The following is a 22,030-nucleotide window of genomic DNA, read 5'->3' on the forward strand; positions in this document are numbered from 1 at the left end:
AGGATTCAGTGGAAATGCTATATTGCTTATTTAATAAATACTTGTCAACTGTTACTATGTTCAAAAACTCTACCACATGTTGGGGATGTGAGATAAATGTAATGTATTTTGGCCTACAAGGTGATCTCAGGCTTTCTTAAGTTGAAAAAGATAATTCCAAGGCTGGGAGATGGGTCAATGGTTAAAGGGGGTTTACCAGTCTTGCAGAGGACCCCAATTCAATTCCCAATACTCAGGTCCACAGCAAGAGGGTCATACTCTACTATAACTCCAGCTTCAGGTAGGATCCACCACCCTCTTCTGACCTGTACAGTTACTGCACTCACATGGTCACATACTCATACACATACACATACACATACACATACACATACACATAACTAAAAGTTAAATAAATTCTTTAGTAAAAGAAGGCAGTCCTCCTTCTGACCATGAGTGTGTCTATTCACCCACAAGGAAAGGTGACATGGTATTTCCTTTTCATTTGTTTTATGTGTGTGTGTGCATGTGTGTGGTGTATGTACATGACCATGTGGATGTGTACACATACATGTGTGGGTACATGCACATGCCTGTATCAATATGACGTTGGGTTTCTCCATTGTTCTATTTCTTTCAAAGTAGGGTCTTTCACTAAACCTGGAGCTCATTGATTTTATGAGGTTGGCTGACTGACCAATAAGCTTCTGGGAATCTGTCTGTATCTGTCTCATCAGTACTGGCATTATCACTCTTTGGTTTTTACTTGGATGCTGGCAATCCAAACTCAGGTCTTTATGCTTGTACATCAGATATTAGCTATGCTTCCATCTCCCTGCCCCATGAAGTCTTTTGTCTGAGCATGGTAAAATGGTCAATATAAAGGTTGAATGCCAATGGATACCTAATCAGCTTACCAACAAAGTGCTTTGAATTTCTGTTCTCAGGCCTCTAACCCTATCTCCTATGTGATATTGTCCCCCAAACAGGCATAATAATATCCAGCACTGCTAATAAAACACTTTCAGATGTAAAGTGTTTAGCCATGAAAGTCTCTGGAAATTGAACAGAATTGTAGTATTTTAGATGTACAATGAACTCTAAATGCCAGGTGCTTTCTTCTCCCTTACACCCACCTAACTTTCCATTCATTCAACTCCTTCGAGTCAGTTATAATAATAAAAATAATGATAGCCAGCCTGCACGTCACACTATGAGGGGCTTTGCCTGAGCATGCTAAGTGAATTCTTATTGAATCTTCACAATAACATAATGAGAAAGTTATTATGAACTCCATTTCCTTAGGAAAATGCTTTGTGGGGAGTAGGCTACCAAGCCTTATTCACTGTTGACTCCAAACTGGTGCAGATTTGAGTAACAAATTTGAATTTTTGGCATTTGGAGGCCACTACTTGTTCTCTTAGATGCTAAAATATCTACAGGTGATACAAAGGTGGATGACTGTGACTTTAAGGGACACCGTGGGCTACTTAAAACTGGCCAACACATCCACAGGTCTGAGTGCACACAGGCATGCCTTTCACGCCATCTCTAATCTGATTTTTTGTCAACCAATATAATTTTCCTTTATGACTAATATCTGATCCAAATTCCCCACTGAGGCCAGTTCAGATGAAAGGGTAGAAAGGACAGTAAAATAGATCTTACACGACGGGAATCAAGTTACTTTGGCTGTGCTTCCACTCCTTCAGAATCTGATGCATATGCTTATGTCTTTATTAAGGCTATTTTCCAAAGTTACATTCAGGGCACTGCAAAAATTAGATGATGGTAACCGTCGGGCCTCATCCCATCAGCTGGATAGATGACTTACCTGATTCCTCCCTAAGATGCTCAGCCAATTGGGTTGTTACAGAAAGGACCAATGGGACTGGGCTGAAACTTCCAGAACCTGATGGTGAGGACTCTGGCTCTTGCCTGCTTTGTAAATAACAAGAGGTGGTCTTCCCAGCATCCAATACTCTGCCCCTTTTGCTGTTGACTTCTCCTCATATCTTCTAAGTTTCATGTGTTCTGTCTCCTTCACTACAAGGAGTTTCAGCTGGTGATTCCTCTGCAAATCTAATACAGGAGAGCCAAGTCCCTCAGATGTGCAAGTTTGGATGCAACGATGAGAGATGCTCTTGGTGACTGGAGACTCTTTGGAAGTCCTAGGTATTCTGCCTTTGAAATTAATTTTTGCCCTAGAGGTGGAACTGGTGGACTTGACTTCATTGTTGAGCTTGTCGATACTTTAAATTTTCTGAAATGAGTTAAGTGGAAATGATACACTTAAGTCAGTTTAAGTAATTGATATGTATGGCATTGCTGGTACCTGTGGGCTTTAGTTTAGGATTTGAGAGTCTAGCCCTTCTGTCTAGCAATTCTTTATAACTGCTCAGTGTGGACTGACTTCACTTTAGCTCAATGCATTTGGAGATGCTCAAAGGGCTGAAAAAAAGTAATGGGAGCTCCAAAGGAATGATACTGCAGGATTTCCTCAGCCACTCAAACTCTCTTGCCACTTAACTAAAGGAATCTTTAAACCTAAATCTAGCCAACAATGTGTATTTTAAGTTGTTCCTTAGTGGTTAAAAACAAATAGAAATAAAGACTACGCCTTCGAGAATCATTTCTATAGTTTGTTGCATCAAGTATGAATCCACTAGGTGACGCTTATTTAGCAATCACAGCAGATGGCGAGAGGATCACTTTGCTCCCTCTAAAAGAGTTGGCTAAGTTGTCAGAAAACACTGCTGCCTTTGCTGTTGTTGAGGTCACTCTGCGAGGCACTCCTCCCTAGATGATTGACCAGTGAGTCTCAGTGGCATGTAGCTGCCCTTAGACATCACTGTGCCATAAGCCAACTGGGTTCTTCATTCTTCAATGCCTACAGCAGAAGCCCTCAAACTGAAGATCCATTGGAATGACCCAGCATGGTTGTTGGAATGAATTGCATCTAGATTGCTGTGTCATGCCTTCCACATTTTTATCTTTTTGATTCCATAAAGTTGGTGTTGGGGCAGACTTCAGGTGTTGAGGACGTTAAACGGTCAAGAACACCTGCCAAACCTTCCATCCAAGCCTAGGCCCCCGGATTCAGTTGATGCTCATAGCTCAATCCTTTTAGCATGACCTGTTTACAGCAGGAGGTCAATAAGTGGAGGCAGCCCTTCTACTAAAAGTTTTCATTCCTAGTGCTCCTTTTTTTAAACCGCAAGGAAACTCAGATAAAGCAGCTTGCTTAAGGATTCACAGCCGAGATTCAAGATTTGGGGATACTTCCATCTTCCCTGCATGGTAATGCTCACCGCACTTTCAGTGAACCCCAGTAGTGCCTCAGTTCTGAAAGGTGATCTCCTCCTCTGAGAGGATGTTAAACTTGACAATTCATTTTGCTTTGGGCTGTTGCAATGGCCTTACAGGCTGTTTCCAGAAAAGTCCCTCTCCCAGACTTAGCACCCAAAACAGAAGCCAGAGAGACCTCTTTTTTGGCTGTCACCTGACTTTGAGAGCATTCCCAGACAGAGGCCAGCAGCATCATTCACACACCACTTAGACATGTTGCTGTGGGTGTTTGGTGTCTTTTGGAAAAGGATTTCACTCTAGTCAGCCCTTTAGGCCACTCCCCCTATGCTTAACTAGCTTCTTTCTCTGGATGTTCTTTATCAGTCCGGCTTTTCAAGTGCTTTTGGCAGTGTACCAGAGCAAATCCAAGGCCATCTAATGTCTGCCACTAGGTTCTATCAGTGCCTCTTTTAAGTCTGTTTTCCAACATCATCTTAAGTCACCCAGGCTGGCTTCAAACGTGGAATCCTCCTTGCTTAACATCCCCAGAATTTGGGTTTGCAGGGGTGCCTGCAAAATAACTTTTTGGGGTCAATATGACTTTCCATGTTCCCTTCCTGCTCCCCCATTAATTGGGGTTTGCTTTCTGTCTTTACTGTAGCTTGATAAGCTGTCTACAATAGGAATATAAACTTCATATGTTTTCTCCTGCATATTAATCCCCATTCTTTATCATAGTAGACATTGATGAAAGACCAGACAACTATAAAAGCAAAATCAAGTTTTGATTGTACACATACACTACCACAGATGACACATAGGCCCAGCATAGTGGTGAAGATGTGGGCTTGCCCAGCTGATGCTGTCATCTCCCTAACTATATTCTTTCACTATGTCCCACCACTTCTTCTGTTAATACAGATGTAAGTGGGCTCCATTTTCCATTAAAGGTACTGAAGCTGACTGGGGAGTTAGTCCAGTGGGTAAAGCATGTACCATGTAAGTGTGGAAACTTGAGTTTGAATCCCCAGAACCCATGTAAAACTGGGTGTAGTAGCTTGCATCTGTAATCCTTGTGCTCCTACAGGGAGATCTGAAGCAGGGGAAATGTATCCCAGAAGCCTTTGAGTCTGTGCCTGGTTTCCTGGCATATGTTACAGAAAACAAAGAGATTCTACCCAAATCAAAATGAGAAGGAAGAACTGAAATCATGGTTGTCTTCTGATTTTTAATCGTGAGTCATGACATATATGTACCTGCCTGTACTCATAGGAACACACAAACACACAGACACACACACACCTCATACATACACAACACAGATTTTAAAAAGAACGAGAGAGAGAGAGAGAGAGAGAGAGAGAGAGAGACCCCTATATTCTCTTGTTGGCAGCATTTTACGACTGTTATCTGAAGATGAGAAAGCTCCTTGCAGAAGATGCATTTAACACAACACTATAATTTCCACGTTACTCACTAAGTGTCTCACTCTGCCACTGCCCTTTTGCCACCACGAGTGCCAGAGGCAGTAATGGGGTCAGTGAGAACACTTCCCCAACACGCAGGATCCACTCTCCAAGACCAGTGGAGTTAAATATCAGCCAAGTCCAAATCTGCTCTTTGTGTTCTGTCCATTTCCACATTCGTCTACAAAATTCTGCCTCCAGTTCCGTTCTCTATTAAAACCATGCTCTTGACAACATCGCTATAATTATTGCCCCCACCCCCACGCTTAACCATCCAAGAAAGAAAGGAGCTGGCTGAAATTCGTGAAATGAAAACATGGCATTGTATCTTCTTTTACTTTTGCAAAAGGTGGAGAAACAGAGCTGTGTTTTGACTAAATATCAGGTTTACAGGAGGATTTTCAATAGATAACAGACTATGCTGATGGGCTCACTGAAGACAATGGAGGGCAAAGCTGTTTGGAAACTTGACTTTGATATTTCTGGGGTTCTGGGAAAGTTACAGAATAAATGCATGATAGGCATTTTTTTTTTTAATGTAAGAAAAGGATTTTCAAAGCAGTATGTCTCTTTTTAAAATATACACCTTTTTGTACAATGATGAGCTAGCCTGCAAAAAAAGAATTCTGTGGGGTTTTTTTGTTTCATAAGAGAAAGTAATTTATAATATTGATATGTCAATATGTTTTTCAATAAACTTCTCCCTGAATTTTTCTTGAATTCTCGTCAGTGTGTAAGAATTATAATTATCTGTCTTCCTCCTACCTTGAAAGCACTATAAGGTAGTCATTTGCCGGGTTCGGCAGCTCCAGGAAGCACTAGAATAGAGATGTCATGACTCAGTTAACAATGCTTTGTTATTCACACCTTCCTTCTGATAGTGTTCTGTATCTCCCAAACACTATAAATCAGATATCTACCTCCCAGCCTTTTGTTCCTGTGCAAAGTTTTATTACTGGAGTCAGTGTGTACTGCTTTGGTGCTTTCTGTCTACCTTAAAATCCTCTTCTTTGTGAACATGATGATGCCAAGCTGAAGGGATGGTTCTTTGGTCAAAGTGCTTGCTGTGTGGATGAGAGTCTTGGTTCAGATTCCAAGAACCCACATCAAGACCAGTCACAAATGCTTGTTTCTGGGACCCTAGTATCTGGGGTTCGGAGGATGGGAAGAAATGCACAGATTTCTCCTTGTAGGTGTCACCCTGATGGGCTAATCTAGCAGAAAAAGAAAGTTCTAGGTCAGAGATAGAGAGACACAGAGAGAGACAGAGAGAGACAAAAAGAGAGAGAGACCGAGAAAGAGACAGAGAGAGACCCCAACTTAGGCAATAAGGTAGAGGAGACAGGGACAACTAGATTGTCACCTTGGTATGGGTCTTTGTCACTCTTGAAGAAATCTGGTCCTGGCCTTGAGCATCTGTAACATCATGGGACAGATACAGGCAGATCCTTGAGCCTACTGACTAACTACCTTAGTCCAAATGAATGTGTTCAATGAAGAAGACATCCTGATTGAGCACATTAATAAAGATATGCTAAAGGCAACCTTTGGTCTCCATAGGTACACACATGAGTGCATGCTTCTTCACACATGTGCACACACAGAGAGATGTATATATGTATACTCTAAGCAACAGAAATGACCAGGTGGAGCATGATTAGAGGAAGATACCCCATATCTACCTCTGGCTTCTACATACATATACACAGGGAGGAGCAATGGGACTCTCTCTCTCTCTCTCTCTCTCTCTCTCTCTATATATATATATATATATATATATATATATATATACACATATATATATGTATATATATATATATGTGTGTGTGTGTATGTATGTGTGTGTGTAACACAAATATACAATAGTGACAGAAACATAACTCCAAAGTTTGTCTTTTTAAACTTTAATTCTGTTTGTGTCTGTCTATCTGTCTATTTTTTTTTTGTCTGTGTGTCTGTCTGTCTGTTTGTGTGCCTGTAATCATTTGAAGGTCACAGCGCAGTTTTGTGAAACCACCACCCTTCTTCCCCCTCTATGTGGGTTCTGTGTGTTTGACTCATCGCAAGGCTAGCTTAGCAAGTACCTTTCCCCTGCTGAGCCATCTCATGGGCCCTCATACTAAGCTTTCTGTACAACATTTGAAAAAAATAAATGTTTTTTCCTCTGGATCAAAAGAGGCCTAATGTACCTTGAATCAAGAAGGTGAAGTAATAGAGCGAAAGTATATTTTAGTGCTAAGAATGCAAGCACTTTAGATTTATTTTCTTTAGAAGTTCTATTCTTTAGCTTAAAATAGACACTGGTATTGTTGAAATAAATTTTAATGAGCTCCATTTAGACAAATGTTGCTAGTGGAAAGAGTGCTGGCCTCCCAGATCTTGAAAATCTTGGTATCAAAGCTTTGATCCTTCAACATCCAGCAATGAGTCTTTTAATATGATGTTTATATGATTAAAAGGAATCTGGAGGGAGGGAAGCCTACCAAGCTGCTCTTCAGTTTGTCTCCATATTGGGGAAGATGGTAGACATGCTTCAGGATTGATGAAAGTTCCCTTTTTAAATAAATGAACTGTTATGAGCTGGGAGGTGGCTCAGTGGGTATCGGTGCCCGTATGTGAGTCTGATGGCTAGAACTAGCGAGCTGGGACCCACATAAGAAGCTGGAGGTGGTGATGGTGGACATTTGTAATTCCACAATTCCCATTGTGAGATAGGCAGCTGAGGAAGGAGAATTGGCTGGAAGGTTCCAGGCCAGCTACACTAAGAGTGGACAGTGTGGCAGGGAGAGAACAAATTCCTGCTTTAAGAAGCAGTCAAGCAGGGTCTTAAGAAAGCCCCTATTTTCATGGGTTAGAGAGCAAAGTGGAGTATGCATTGTCATTTTACTTAACTGTCCTCATTTCCAAATTGGCCTGTAAGTCAGCTACAAGATTTTCCTGATATTATTTCCACCCTCACAGGCTGCTGGGATATCAGGCTGTCTCTTTCTTTTGTTATCTTTGTTTCTTGCTTCTCCTTATCCAAAGAACTGAGTGTCTTTGATTCGAAAACTAAGCCCTTGTATATAGCAATGCAGAGATGTTGATGGCCTCTGCTGCAATGATTTCAGTAGAGTACAAGGCTGAAGTCAGAGTGAAATGAATAAGGGAAAAATGCAGATACAAGGGAGTGGCAACTGTGAGCACCAGCGCTCTTGCAGCGTGTAATGTTAGCAAGTGTAAACTTTCATCAAGTGTGTAAATGGGAGTGTGCTCCAGCTTTCTATACTTCCCACAAAGCTCTGCAGCCTGAGTCTTATTGTTAGCCTCACTCTAGAGAGGGCACAGGCAGGAGATCTAAGCTGCCAAGGAACAACTGTTAACAACGGTGGTAAAGGAGTAATGTGGTTAATAATATACAAATGAGAAACTTTAGCAATTTGAGCTTTGAGTAGGCCACTGCTACCATTAGACTATCATGTGCTAGTCATGAACAGCGTATGCTGAGTACTTCGATATTCAGAACTGAGAAAGGAGTTAACTGTAGTGTGGTCTTCAGTACTCTTAAGTAAGATGCCTTAATATCAATAAAGACAAACCATGCGATAATGACCAAAGCAGGAGAAAATATACAATTAAGCTATTTTGTATTTTGTTTTAAATGGAAAATCCTGAGCAAGAAAATCAAAGATTACTTTGAAAAGTAACCTATGCTATCCTCTTCATCATAAGTACTCTTTCCTAACACTCAAAGGAATTGCATGTGCCATGACTAATTATGAGCTACTAAAAGACTAGCCTTCGCACATAGAATTTTAGGAAGATTTGACATTTGTTTACTTTTATTTTCTGTAGTTGTGTCTTTCAGTTGCAAGCTTATATTTGGAGTAAACTGCTAGTAAGAAAAAGGTGCTATGGACGTCAAAATGTGTAACAGCAGAGGCAAACTCTGAAGTGTGCTGCCAATGACTTCTGAGTTGTCTTTGAAGATTCTATCTTCACGGACTGAAGAGCACTCTGGCCTTGCTTGGGTGCTCCTGACCTAATCTTGTGCAGGGCCCTTGCCTTGTTAGTGGCTAATTCAACTCACTTTGCTTTGTTAGTGAAGCACACACTAACATGAGAAGAAGGAGGGAGGGAATTAGTAGCAATGAAATAACTTGGGTAAGAAGTCACAAAAACAAGTTCTCATGCTGTTCTGTGTGTGACCATGAATGTCCCCATATACTCATATGTATGTGTATTTATGCGTGCTCATGTGACTTTTTCCTTCCAGGACTGATGCTGTGTCTACAGCATGTATGGTTTCATGATGACTATTTAGTGTTGTAACTCCCCAGAGCAGTATTGTCTACTCCTTCCGCCCAACCCTTGCCTTACTACTGATGAATGTGTTTGAAAGGCAAGGGTCACTTTATTATTGTGACATAATGAATTGGGAGATGTGATTTCCAAGTGCTGAGGCTAACACAGTGACACTGGCAGGGTGATGTTTTCACCCCGAGGTGCCCCGATTGTATACTCGACACACTTGGAAGAATAAATATTGATCTGCTCTGGGCGGATGTGCAAAGTGTGAAATGTTAATGCTTTTAAAGGGTGTTGGATGTACAACATAGCTATTATTATGACTGTTATTATAAGGTATAAAATCACAGCCAGCGTCTTGTCTGTACCCCTATCATCATGATTACCCCCCCCCACATGTTGCTTGCCACTGTGTGTGAACCACTATTCATGAGACCCAGAACCTTGCTGAGGAGCTAGGCCAAAAACATTGATCTTGAGACTACCCACAAGGGAGAAGAAAATAACATCAAGACATCAAGCCCTGATGTCGTGAGGTTGGGGATTTGCTCAGAGGGTAGAGCACTTGCCTAGCATGAATCAAACCCTGAGCACTGTATAAACTGAACACAGCTATAATTACAGTACTTGGGAGGCAAAAACAGGAGGAACAGAAGTTCAAGGTCATGCTTGACTACATAGGGAGTTTGAAGCCACTGTTGGATGTATGAGACACTGTCACAAAAACTCTTGAAGACTTCCAGTCTATCTCATGACCTTTCCTCCTGCTAGTGGGTTAGAAATTTTTCACTTATCTTCCTAGTGTGATTTATCTTTTGGTATAGAAATGTTTTAGGGGTTGGAGAGATGGCTTATAGTGGCCTAGAGCACGGACTATGCTCCCAGATGCCCTGGGTTCATCCAGCAGTACAAAATCATCTGTAACTCCAGTTTTAGGAGATCTGATATCTGTTTCTGGCCTCCACCAGGCATGCATAAAGTCTACATACATACACACATATAGGTAAAACATTTAAATACATAAAAATATCGTGTTAAGTCATGAAAATGTACATACAGGTAACATACAAACCCAACAAACTTTATTTAGGCATACAGACACATGGAAGCACACACACACACACACACACACACACACACACACACACACACACACACTGAGCCTGAAAGTTTGGAATCTTAAAAGGAGTTAATATCTTTCTTTCACTTTGGCCAAATAGTTTCTAGATGGGGGACAGATATCTCAACCTTGATAATCCTTTGGTTCTTTAATAGAGTTCTTTGTGTTGTGGTGACCCCCAACCATAAAATTGTTTCATTGCTACTTTATAACTGTAATTTTACTACTGTTATGAATTTCCCCCTACTGTTATGAATTTTAGTGTAAATATCTTAAATGTAGATGGTTTTAGGTGATCTCTGTGAGACGGTCATGTGACCCCACAAAGGGGTTACAACCCACAGGTTAAGAACCACTGGGAGAAGGGTATCTAATCTGGTGACTCTCTTTTTTTTTGCAGAATGTCTTGGCACTCCATCCTGAAGAAACCTTCAGGTTTGCTCCTTTATTTTGTCAGGTCACACAGACAGAGCATCATGATTTAGAAATGTGGGGATGCCGCTGATGCAGAGTTGGAGTTGGGATCCATTGTCCCCTGTCCCTGCATGCAGGAGTTGAATTTCTTTGCACTTCCTTTCATTCCTTTCAGAAGAGCAGAGCATCTTCCTAAACATAACACCTTCCCCTAGGGTTTACTCACTATGTCTTTGAAATACTATAAGATGTTTCATCAGCCAATGTTTACCCGCCTTAATCCCTCAGTCTCTCTTTAGATACACAGCCTAACTATCATTATTAGACTAAATTTTTACTATGTCATCCTAGGACGAAACCTTAGCACATGTTCTTTCAGGATCCACTTAGTCCTTAAGCCTTCACAGCTGCCTTCCCTCCAACCCAAATGAAATTGATCTTTCAAAATTTGAAGCTATGGCGAGTGTTTAACTAATGTTGAAGAAGTAAATTAATGATTACATAGCTGTGATCACTCAAACCAGTAGGTTTATTTTTCTTTATTTTTCTTGTCTTTCTTTTTTTCTTTTTTTTTTTTTAAACCATTTTTTTTTCTATGACATGGTCAGTGAGTCTCCTGTCTATCCTTGTCTCTAATATGGAAGTGCTTTCTCCCCTTCTAGATATTTCTTTGGTCACTTTATAGCAACCATGTTGGCACCCAAATATGACCCTTAACCTTCCTAAATGGTATGGTCTAATCGAGACTCCTTTATTCATTCATATACTAGTTACATTTCTGCTGCTATGATAGAATACCTGACAAAGCAATGAAGGAAAAAAGGGCTTATTTTGCTATTTTGGCTCACAGTTCTCAGGCACAATCCATTATAGTAAAAGAAAGAAAGAAAGAAAGAAAGAAAGAAAGAAAGAAAGAAAGAAAGAAAGAAAGGAAGGAAGGAAGAAAGAAAGAAGAGAAATCACTGCAGTAGGATCTTGAAGCATTTAGTCACATGGTATCCATGGTTAAAAGTTAGGGAGCAAAGAAAGTTAGTGCTCAGCTTTTTTCTCCTTATGTCACCAGCCTGTGACAGCATGCCACACAAAGTTATGATTAAGTCACATGGCTTTAATTAATTCAGTCTAAATTAATTCAATCTAAATAACCCTTTCAAAGCACAACAACCAAATTCCTCCCAAGAATGCTCAGAGATTTATCTCTTAGGTGATTCTAGATCCTGCCAACTTGATGATCGTAGCCATCTCTATCTACAAAGAGAATAGTATAATTTTAAAGGTTGTGTATTACTTGTCAAGTCAATGATTGCTCGGTAAATATGAACCACTCCCCCCCCCCCAAAAAAAAAAGTCAGGTCTCCATGAGAATTTGCTGTGTTGCTCTATGCCTCCTGCATGTTTTTGTTTGTTTGTTTGTTTAAAAGAAATGTAATTCCACAATTCTGACCTCAAACTTATGCAGTATTTATTTAGCTCAGAGGTTTTGAAAATATTGATTGTGTATGAATGAGCAATGCATTGTTTCCCAACCCCTAGTAGACATAATTTTCCATAGCTTTCTTTGGCTTCAGCTCTGGAAGCATCTTGCCTTTCTATCTCCCCACCCCCAATGGCCCTACGTCTTCACCCACTCATCCACAGGCTTCTCGGTGGCAATGACTGCCAAGCCTTAGTTGGAAATAGACTCACACTTGTCATCTCCAGGCCTAAGTATTGTCTTCCAGATGATTCCCAAGATAGTACCTCTAAAGACAGACACTTGATGAGCTAAACTTGTACATAAAAATTGACTCTAATCTTTCCTTGATCCTTATCATTCATATGTGGAGTTTGCATATGAATTTGTTAATTATATTCATCTGTTGACTAGCCTTGAAGGAGCTCCATGTGCATGCTCATTTATTGGTGCTAAGATGATACCATTTGCAAGCTGTTCTTTTCAATGCATAGCTTAATGTATTAGCTACCTGCTGTGATGACAAAAACAATATGATTTTAATTTTAGAAGGCCCATACTCCTTGCCCTGCCAGTCATATACCATTGCCTAAAGAGATAACTTTTATGTGTGTGTGTGTGTGTGTGTGTGTGTATGTGTGTGTGTGTGTGTGTGTGTGTGTGTGTGTGTGTGTGTGAAGCAGGCAGCAGGCAGATACATTTTTTAGTGTGTGTCAAATAACAATACCTCCACTTCACCCTGCTTCTCCTTTGGAATCCACTGTCCAGAAGATAGCTTTTGGTATTAGTTTGGGCCATGTCTTCCCAGGCCTTCTACAGATATCCATGAAATAATGCATGGTTTTATTGCTTGCTGTAAACGAAGCCATGCTATACTTACTCTCAAGAAACTGGATTTCCCCACATAATATGTCCCTCAATTATAATATGTGTGTATATATATATATGTGTATATATATGTATATATGTATATATATATATATACATATTATAATTGAGGGACATATATATTTATATATTTATAAATATTTATATATATTTATATATTTATATAATTGAGGGACATATATATTTATAATTGAGGGATATATATATATATATATATATATATTTCATCTTTTAGAACTATTTTCTGCTGAACACTGTAAATTAGAGTGTGTACAGACAGAGCCTTATAGGGGAGTGGTGTGGCCTAGCTATGTTCATGTTCTCTCTCTTTCAAATGCAATGCTAGAACCAAATTAAAATCATACTTCAAAATTTTCTGATGTGGTCTCTCCATGCAAACTGTTCTTTTCATTCATTTTAGTAAGATTTCTACTCAGTCTCTGATATCCTGCTATGGTCGTGGTGTCCTGCTCTAATGCCTCCTTACCTGTGGAGCCCTCTGCTGTGCTACCTTGATCATTTATCCTTCTTCCTCCTTCATCCTTAGAGGACAGACACGGAGAATAATTCTATCCACTGAACTGAACCTAATATCATATGTGTATCCATGTATTGCAAAAAGTAAGTGAGACAATTTTTGCTTGTTTTAAATATCTATACATGTAAGCTGGAAGCTCCTGAAAGGTAAAAATATACCCTGGAATCCTTTGAGTCATATTTATTGGTGATCATTTGTACGCTGGTGCTATTGCAGCCTCTTTGGTAGATAGGGCTATAGATAGATAGATAGATAGATAGATAGATAGATAGTCCCTCCCTTACCAGGATGCGCCCTTTGGTCAGAAAAACTGAATGAACTCATCAGAATCTATAGGAGGGTTTAAATGGAACAACATAATCTTGAAACAATAGGCAAATTTTGTGGTTAGGGTGGCTGGGAACACCAAAAGTTCCTCCAGGTGGGAAGTTAGGCATGGCGGCTGTGACTTCAATGGCTCATTAAAGGCCTTCTCCATGGTTCCTCACAGCGTGACCCCAATGACACAAGAAAGTCCTTCAGTTTCCAAACAGCTTTATTGGCATGATGGGTGATGGTTGAATCTGGATGTGCAACCCCCTCAAACCCCCCCCCCCCAACTCAGGGCAGACCTGAGTTAAATAGGGAGGGAGAGAAGGGAAGGGGCTGGGGAAAAATGCTTCATTGGCTCTGCCCTCTGGCCTTGGCATCTCATTAGTATGTAAATCTCTCTAGGGCCTGAGGCCTGTAGTCACACCCTCTACCTGTGCTCTTTGGGTGGGGCTGCATTGCCCTGAACGTGACTGAACAGTGCAGGTCAATGGAGTTCTATGCCACGTGTTAGGAGCCTGGATTCTGCAATGGACACCTGTTTTGTCTCTGGGCTTTCCAGCCAGTGCTTCGACCAAAACCAAGACCCCTTTCATGGCCTTACAAAAATTGAGTAGTTGTCTCTTGTTGTTTGTTATTTAATTGTTCCTTGTTCAAAGTAGAATCTTATCTGGTTCTGGAGTCTAAAAATTAGCCCTTTATCTAAACAGGGCGAGCACTGATGACTTCCCAAGGAAAAAGAAAAAACTATATAGGAGGTTTAATCTTAATTAGTTTTTCTTACTCCATTTTCTTCCTGACTTTTTTATGCTTATTGAATTCTGTAAATTTAATTATTTAGCTTTTGCTTTATAACTCCTAAAATATCCAGAGAAGAAATGTTTAGTTATGTGAAGGTATGCCAGAAACAAACTGCAAAGATGGTTCAAAAATTAGAAGCTGAATCTTTGAGAGGAATGCACAGAGAGGACTAAATTGGCTAATGTGGCCTGTGTTGACCTGTCTGTTGACTTTGAATAGTTCTCTTCAGTTTGCCTTAGGGAGAAGAAAGTATGTGTTGAGTCCATGCTAAGTTAATCATTTTATGCATATCTTGTACCGATTCCTGTCCCAATCTGGAGAGCAGTCACATGAGTTTGATTATTATTTCCCATGCTTCTTCAGATATTAGTATAGTGAGAGCAATATAAGGACCCCGACACGGCCTCTCATTGCTTCTTCTCATTGCTGTGAGTCTAGTTTGGATGTCAACTTGAGTCTCCTCTCAAAGAGGCATGTCCAACCTTAGTTCACAGTTGCAACGTTTCTGTTTTAATCACGTATCTCTGAGGTGACTATAATGGTTACTTTTTCTTGCTGCTGTAATCAAATACCTGACAAGAAGCAACTTTAGGGAAGGAAAGGTTAAGTCTGGTGTATAATTCAAGAGGACAACAAACATCATGGTTGGAGGCAAGGCAGCAAGAGGGACAGGCAGTGGGTCACATGGCATATACAGTCAGGAAGGAGAAGAGTGTTGACTTGAAGCAGGACTGTAATATAAAACCTTCAGGGCCATCCCTCCTGAACCATGACTTACAGTGAGACCCTTCCTCTAAAAAGACCCACAACATTCCAAAGAGCCCCAGCAGCTGGGGTGTGCAGACACATTCTCCTACTGGAGACATTTTATATTCAAACCTGCATCTCAAAAGTGATGATTTTCTTAAAAGAAGCACCTTGCATTACAGAGAACATGAGGTTCAGGTAGCAGACTTAAGCTCTGCTCCTCTTATTTCCCATCCAAGGGCTCTGTAACTGTAAAGCATGATTTTATTTTTTTGTCCTAATTTCCTCCTTAGTCAATAAAAGGTGTGAGGGCTGACCCAGTCTGAAAATCAATGAGGCTCAAGTCTGTAGTGGTCAGGCACTCTTGCATTGTTCAGACCCCTCCCCCCACCACCAGTATTTTGTTCTCCCCTCAGCAAAGATCTGTAAACTTCTAATATAGTTATGTATCATATGCTGATGTCCTCTTTAGCTTACTGTCCCCATACAAGTTCAATGCCTGGGATATAACCAATCATCTGTAAATGCATTTTTGCTAAATAAATGAAGCGACAAAATCAATTTACTATTACATTAGGATATTACGTTTTTCTTTTTTTTTTTTTCTTTTCTTTTTTTCCAATGAGCAAATGAGTGACAGCAGATGACAAAAGACAGCTCTGTTTTCTCTGATGAGGTGTAAAAACAGGGCGGTGATAGGCTTGAATTACAATGTTCTAGCCATTGATTTGGATTTAAAGAGTTCTCGTTCTTTAGAGGCTCAGACTAAGCACAGTTGGTATAAATTCTCGGAAAGCAAGATCTTTATTTTCATGCAGAAGTTGGTCATTCTAGACAGCCACTGGTCCTCAGCCTCCAAGGCTTGGTGAGGGAGCCATCTTGGTGAGCATTCCCTATGAATGAAGCCTTCCTTAATCAGCTTTTTCTATCTTATGTCATCCTGGGAAAGTGACAAGCAGTAACTAAGCCAGAAGCAAGCAGAAAAATAGGGGGAAAAATCACCAAGTCTGTGGCCAAAGCAACGGAATTACTTTTTTTTTTTCATTCCTTCACTGGAATTTGTGAAAGTAGTAAGCAAAGTGAATTTTTGTCTTTGTGTAGATATTGGACAATAAAAATCAGTAGAACATATATTTTTGACTTCCTATTTTTTGGAGTTCTTTTGGAATTTGGACGCTAATTAAAAATATGTGTTTCCTAGCCCTTCTTACTGTGAAAATCCTTGGCAATATAAACAGATGCACGGGTTGGATTTTCATTCTGACACCAGACTGTCTGAAATAATGGCTGGAAGGAAGTGTGAATTCTTTCGTTCCTCAAGTTTCAATTATAAGTACTTAATTTGTTTCTCTTTCTACTGCTGACTAGAGTTCCAATCTGTTTTATTTTTTCATCTGGCTAGAGCACGGTAGTTTCAGAAGCCCCTTGTTTTGAAAAGTTTATTTGGTTCATAGCAAATGAAACGAACTATACATAAGAATTATTGTGACATGCCAGGGCTCATCACTGGGATGCAACAATTAAGACAGTAAGCAGTGTTCCAATTTTTCAATAATATGGGCTCTCAGATGACACACTATGGATCTTTGAGAAATGACTTGAAAGCACTGACTTATTCTCTTGAAAGCCTGAACCATTTGCTATATGGTCCAAGTTAATAGCTCACTAACTCATCATAACCTTTCACAGTCAAATAAGATTTCTTCTTTATTTGAAGGGATAGTCATTGTTCATTACACATTAGAGACCATTGGCTGACAAGATTTTAGCCTGTGATATGTCTTTGGTCATCATGATGTCTACTTGGATGAGGTTGCACATTAGCCAAGCACTGATGACATGACGTCAGTTCCTGGGAGTGAAGTAGTGTAGAAGAGCTAGTGAAGATGATCCATGTGTACTGTCACTACTTTTGCTTTGCACACTTCACCATGCAAAAGTTTAGCTTTGTTTTTCAGGGAGCAAAAAAATGAAATTGATGACAGGCAAATGATTCTTAGAGATCATGATAAACATAATAAAAACTGTTTCAGCCTTCTCCAGCATTTTTTTCCTAAATATATCTGTCTATGCACTTAATGTTTCAAAGGGCTTTTATAAATTATTTTGGTGCCAAATTCTAAAAATATTTATGCCTCACTTGTAAATATGATGCAAGGCATAAAGAAGGCTACAGTTGTAGGGCAGCAATTTTAAGCTATTTATTCATCATAATCCCAAATGTGTTATAATTGGATCTTCCCATTTTTTAGATTAGAAAAGTGAGGATTAATGGTGTTAAGTCACCTACACAAATTCATAATAAAGAAGTGAAGAGGAAGGGTTTAGACCAGGAAGAATAGAAGTTCAGTCCTGTTTCCTCATTCCTTCATATGGTGGTTCTATTGTATTGGCTCCTTGCATTTAAGCTTTCCTAAATCCTATTTGTATTGAAAGCATTGTACCCATTTTATAGACAGAAAAAAATTACTTATAATTTTCTCTTCATAGAGTTCAGAAGTGATTGAAATGATTTTAAGAGAAAGGTCTGATTCTGATAACTTTTTCCTTGTTACATTCCTTATAGACTTCATAAGAACATTCATTCAGAGCTGGGATTTAGTATCAAGACCTATTAGATGATACCAACACTGTTCCTCAGTGTGGAGTGACTGACTGGATGCACCATCTTTGCTGGTGGAGAAACTTAAGACAACTTCCTGGTTAATAATGCATCTTGTGATTCTTGACATGTTTACAATAGCAAGGGAAACGATATGGTTTCCAATGGAAAAGTGAATGGTGGGACCTCGGTGCCTAAGAGGCCCTCTTCCCTCCCTTCTTTTAGACAACACACCAAGATATTGGCCTCTAATTGATCTCCAAGATCAATGTGACTGGGATAATTCTTCAGAAATGGTGGAAACAACACTCAGTGACATCATTGATCCTTTTGCTAAAATGTGTCTGTGATTTTGTTTACTTTAAAGCATTTCCTCTCATTTGCAGGACAGTTGTTTTGTGGTGAGGAATTGGAAATCTCAGTGCCACATGACCAGGTTTTGAGGCAGAAGCTTAGAAAAGCATGCAAGCTTCTAAGTTGTTTCCTGTTTTTCTTGGCCCCATTGCAATCCTTGCCAAAACCTGCCTCCTTTTCTGCTGCATTAGTAATGCAAAATGAAATTCATTGTGCCCATTATATCTGTTAAATGGTTTCCATTTTAACTTGAGAAAAATGTATTGACGTTCATGTGTTTGGCATGGGAACTGTGTATATCTATCGAGGAGAGCAACTTGTCTGTTGGAATTACAGTGCATTATGTATAATGCTGTTTTTAGCCATGCATGTACATTTCCTGGAATCTTATTGTGTCAGGGCTTGGAAAGTTTACACAAGCATTGGTAATCTAATTTTTTTCTGGTGGGTGGGTGGCTGTAGAAATATGGAGTATTTGACATAGCAAATGTCTTGGCCATCTGTGCCAGGAAAGGAAGGGCTGGTAGAGTTTCTAGTCAGGTAGATAAAAAAAAAATAATCATCAAAATAACAGATTGGAAAAATATTGCCCCAGGCCTACCCTAAATATTAATTTCTCAAGAGTATGAAGATATAACAGCTATGGTGACATTGTTTTTTTTTGTTGTTGTTGTTGTTGGTTTTGTGTTTTTTATTTACATGATTCTACTTTAGCTTTCTCTTGTCTCTTACCCGTAATCCTTCTCTCCACTGCATGATTCTCTCCCTCCTTTGTCTTCTGCTGGCACCAGTCTTTGGCTCATGGAGGTCCTGTTAAGGTTAAAGATTAAGGGCTCTGATATAATTTTCTTGCTGAGGTTTTTCATTGAGGATTTTTCAGTTGCTCTGTTTTAAAGATCTCTGAAATATCACCGATCCAGACACAGGCTTCATTTTCCTTTATTCACTTTGAAACTGGGACTGCATTATTTGTCTCAGTGGTCCTAGGGATCTAGACAATGAATTGTGATCTTTAAGAGGCAAGAGGAAGATGCTGTGCCTTGTTCTCTGTCTTTCAAAGTTCTTCAAGTTCTGCTCACTGAGCTGCTAGTGACCTATTTTGGTCTATCTCTAAGCATTTTTCAACCACCTACTAAGAAAGATTTTCTTAACTATGGCTACTGTCAAGATTTGAGGCTGGAGAATTTGGTCATGGGTTAGGTATCAGTTTCTATAGCCTCTCTCTCCTTACTAGATGGCAGCAGTACTTTTTCCAGTGTTCCCAGATACTCCTGGTATCTTCTGGTGTATGGTGTGGTGTGATGTGTGTGTGTGTGTGTGTGTGTGTGTGTGTGTGTGTGTGTGTGTGAATTCTTCACCAGTTGAAAATCACAGACAGGAATTTCCATAAAAATCATAGAAGTCAAGCACTGCCATGACATTTCTGAGAGGGCTTTGTGTCTTGCAGGATGCATAGAGGCTTTATATCACAGACCCAGGAGAAAACATTGTGATAACTGTCTATGGTTTCTTAGACTGAGTAACAGAGGAGGTTAGGGTCACCTTTTAACCATCCTGGTTCTGATCTGGTAATTATCTCCTCACCTTGTGATGCCTTTTATCTCTTGTCTCTGCACCTTGCCTCACAGGAAGAAGATCTAATTCTTCTCAGACTCATACCTTAACCACAATCTCCCCAACACTATGTTCTTATGCCCCAACTCTGTGCTCTTGTGGTTGTCACTGGCTGGAATAGAGACAAGGTGTGTACTTATTTCTTTAATTCCCTTCACTTCCAAGTAGGAATAGTCCATTCTCTTCTGAGGACCAGTATGAACAGGATGCATCCCTCCTCTGGAATGCACTACAGACAAGAATGTTGATCATGATGAATATTTGGGCTTCCAGTCTGGCAAGCCCAGATGCACTCAACCACTGTAGTGTAGACTTGTTGTTCATGCTTAGTTCTTTCCTGGTGCTTCCTTGAGTGAGTTCCATTTATTATGTTTAATGACAGTCCCATGAGCCTGTCAAAAGGGCATCCTGTTTGCTCCTGAAATAGTAATTAACGTAATGTGCAAACAAATGAGGTAACGCAACACATTTGATAACATCAAGATGATTACTTTTTTTTCAGTGCTATGAAAGCCAGGGAAATATGCTAGCAAATCTATCTGATCAATATATGGTATGTAAAAAGGGAGAGGAGACAAGATTGACTGATGAGTGAAAAATTTGCCACAAACAGGCCGACAGCCAGCTGTAAGTCTCTTTAGGGCAAATGCAATTAACTTAGAATAATAGACTCAAATGTGATGGTTAGAAATGCATTTTTATTAACAATCCCAGACTGAATCATTATGCTCTTGTAGATTAAAATGCTCCTTACGTTTTGTGCGTGTGTATGTGTGTGCATGTGCATATATATGTGTGTGTGTGTGTGTGTGTGTGTGTGTGTGTGTGTATGTATACACACACACACACACACACACACACACACACACACACACATATATGTCCCTGCATTTATACCCAGGTTTCTCACATTCCTATGTGCTCTGCTTACAATTTGGGAGGAATAGTTGATTTTTAGAATAATGTACTTTCAAAAGGGAATTCATTCATAAATTGTCTCCAGGACTATAAATTCTGAATATTCTCCCAAATTACATATATAAAAATCACACTACTTATCTGGAGCTATTAAACACAAAGCCAGTGAGCCTCGGTCCCAGCACTGCTGGTCCTTGGGGGATTTGGCATTGCAATCAGGGATTTACAGATTTCGTTCTGAAGAGGAGAAGTCATTACTAGAAACCTAAGCTCATTTCCTCTCCTTTAATAGCTATTTTAAATCATTCATTTAGAAAATACATTAACTATTTAGGGTACCAGCAATGTATTTCTCTTGGCGTCAAGTCTGCATTTTTAAAGAGTTTTTTCTTTCTTTCTTTTTTCTTCTAAAATGATTTCCAAAGAAGATGGAGATTGGGGGAGGGAGGAGATCCAATAAAATTTGGTTCATATAAAATTATTTTGGCTAATATTTTCAAAAGACAAAAGAGCTTAAAAGTTTAACAAAATAGTTGAAAATTAGCTAAGTCTTTTAATGTTGTGATTCTGATGGATGAAAAAGCACAGGGTCTGGAGAAAATTCTAAGCTGGACTTTGAGCGCAATGAAGTACCAATGTTCTCTATAAATGAGTTTGTTAATAATTTAAATAGAAAACAGTTTAAACTCTGAACTACTTAATACTGATGGCGACCTTACCAAGAGAAAAGGTAACAACAGGAAAAAAGATGACAGTTAAAAATAAGTACTGAATTTCTGCAAAGAATTTAGAAGACAGAGTCTTGCATAACACTTTGCAAACTGCTTTATATATATTTTTTCAAATGCAAAATAAGGTTCCTCCAGTTATGTAATTGCTATTCATTCAAAGGACAGCAGAAAGGTTGACAGTTTAAAATGTGTTCTCCCTGTCACCAGCTAGTGTGTTTGCACCACTTTGTCTACTGATGCTGTTTAAAACAACCTCTGCAGGAGAGGGCTGCCAACCACCATTTAGGACACTGACGTTGCTATTAGCGTGGGTATGTTAGCTCATCTTCTTGATCTTCCTGCCTGCTTTGTTCTTTTGATATGGCAGCACGCTGAAATTGACAATAGCCTCCATTTATGTAACAATAACATGCATTGTTAAATACATATGTGTAGATAGGCAGAGAGCGAGCTCTTTTATCCCTGACAGATAGCAAAGTTCACTATACACTATTAACACTGAGATTGTATAGAGATGTTCT

General features: G+C 39.6%; 1 protein-coding gene and 1 long non-coding RNA gene across 5 annotated transcripts in view; one reads left to right on the forward strand and one right to left on the reverse strand.

The window, feature by feature from the left end:
• LOC143443493 (uncharacterized) overlaps window positions 1–22,030 on the forward strand; it is a 65,579-nt gene that overhangs the window by 32,903 nt on the left and 10,646 nt on the right. The window contains exons 1-2 of one of the 2 annotated variants that reach the window (XR_013112544.1): window positions 13,321–13,516; window positions 19,875–19,988. This is a non-coding gene — a long non-coding RNA (uncharacterized LOC143443493). Of the gene's footprint in view, window positions 1–13,320; window positions 13,517–19,874; window positions 19,989–22,030 lie in introns of those variants that run through there. The other variant, XR_013112545.1, reaches the window with a different exon arrangement.
• Mdfic2 (MyoD family inhibitor domain containing 2) overlaps window positions 1–22,030 on the reverse strand; it is a 109,205-nt gene that overhangs the window by 24,366 nt on the left and 62,809 nt on the right. The gene's annotated exons all lie outside the window — the stretch shown is intronic.

This window comes from Arvicanthis niloticus, chromosome 9, assembly GCF_011762505.2.
Source record: "Arvicanthis niloticus isolate mArvNil1 chromosome 9, mArvNil1.pat.X, whole genome shotgun sequence".
Taxonomy (NCBI): domain Eukaryota; kingdom Metazoa; phylum Chordata; class Mammalia; order Rodentia; family Muridae; genus Arvicanthis; species Arvicanthis niloticus.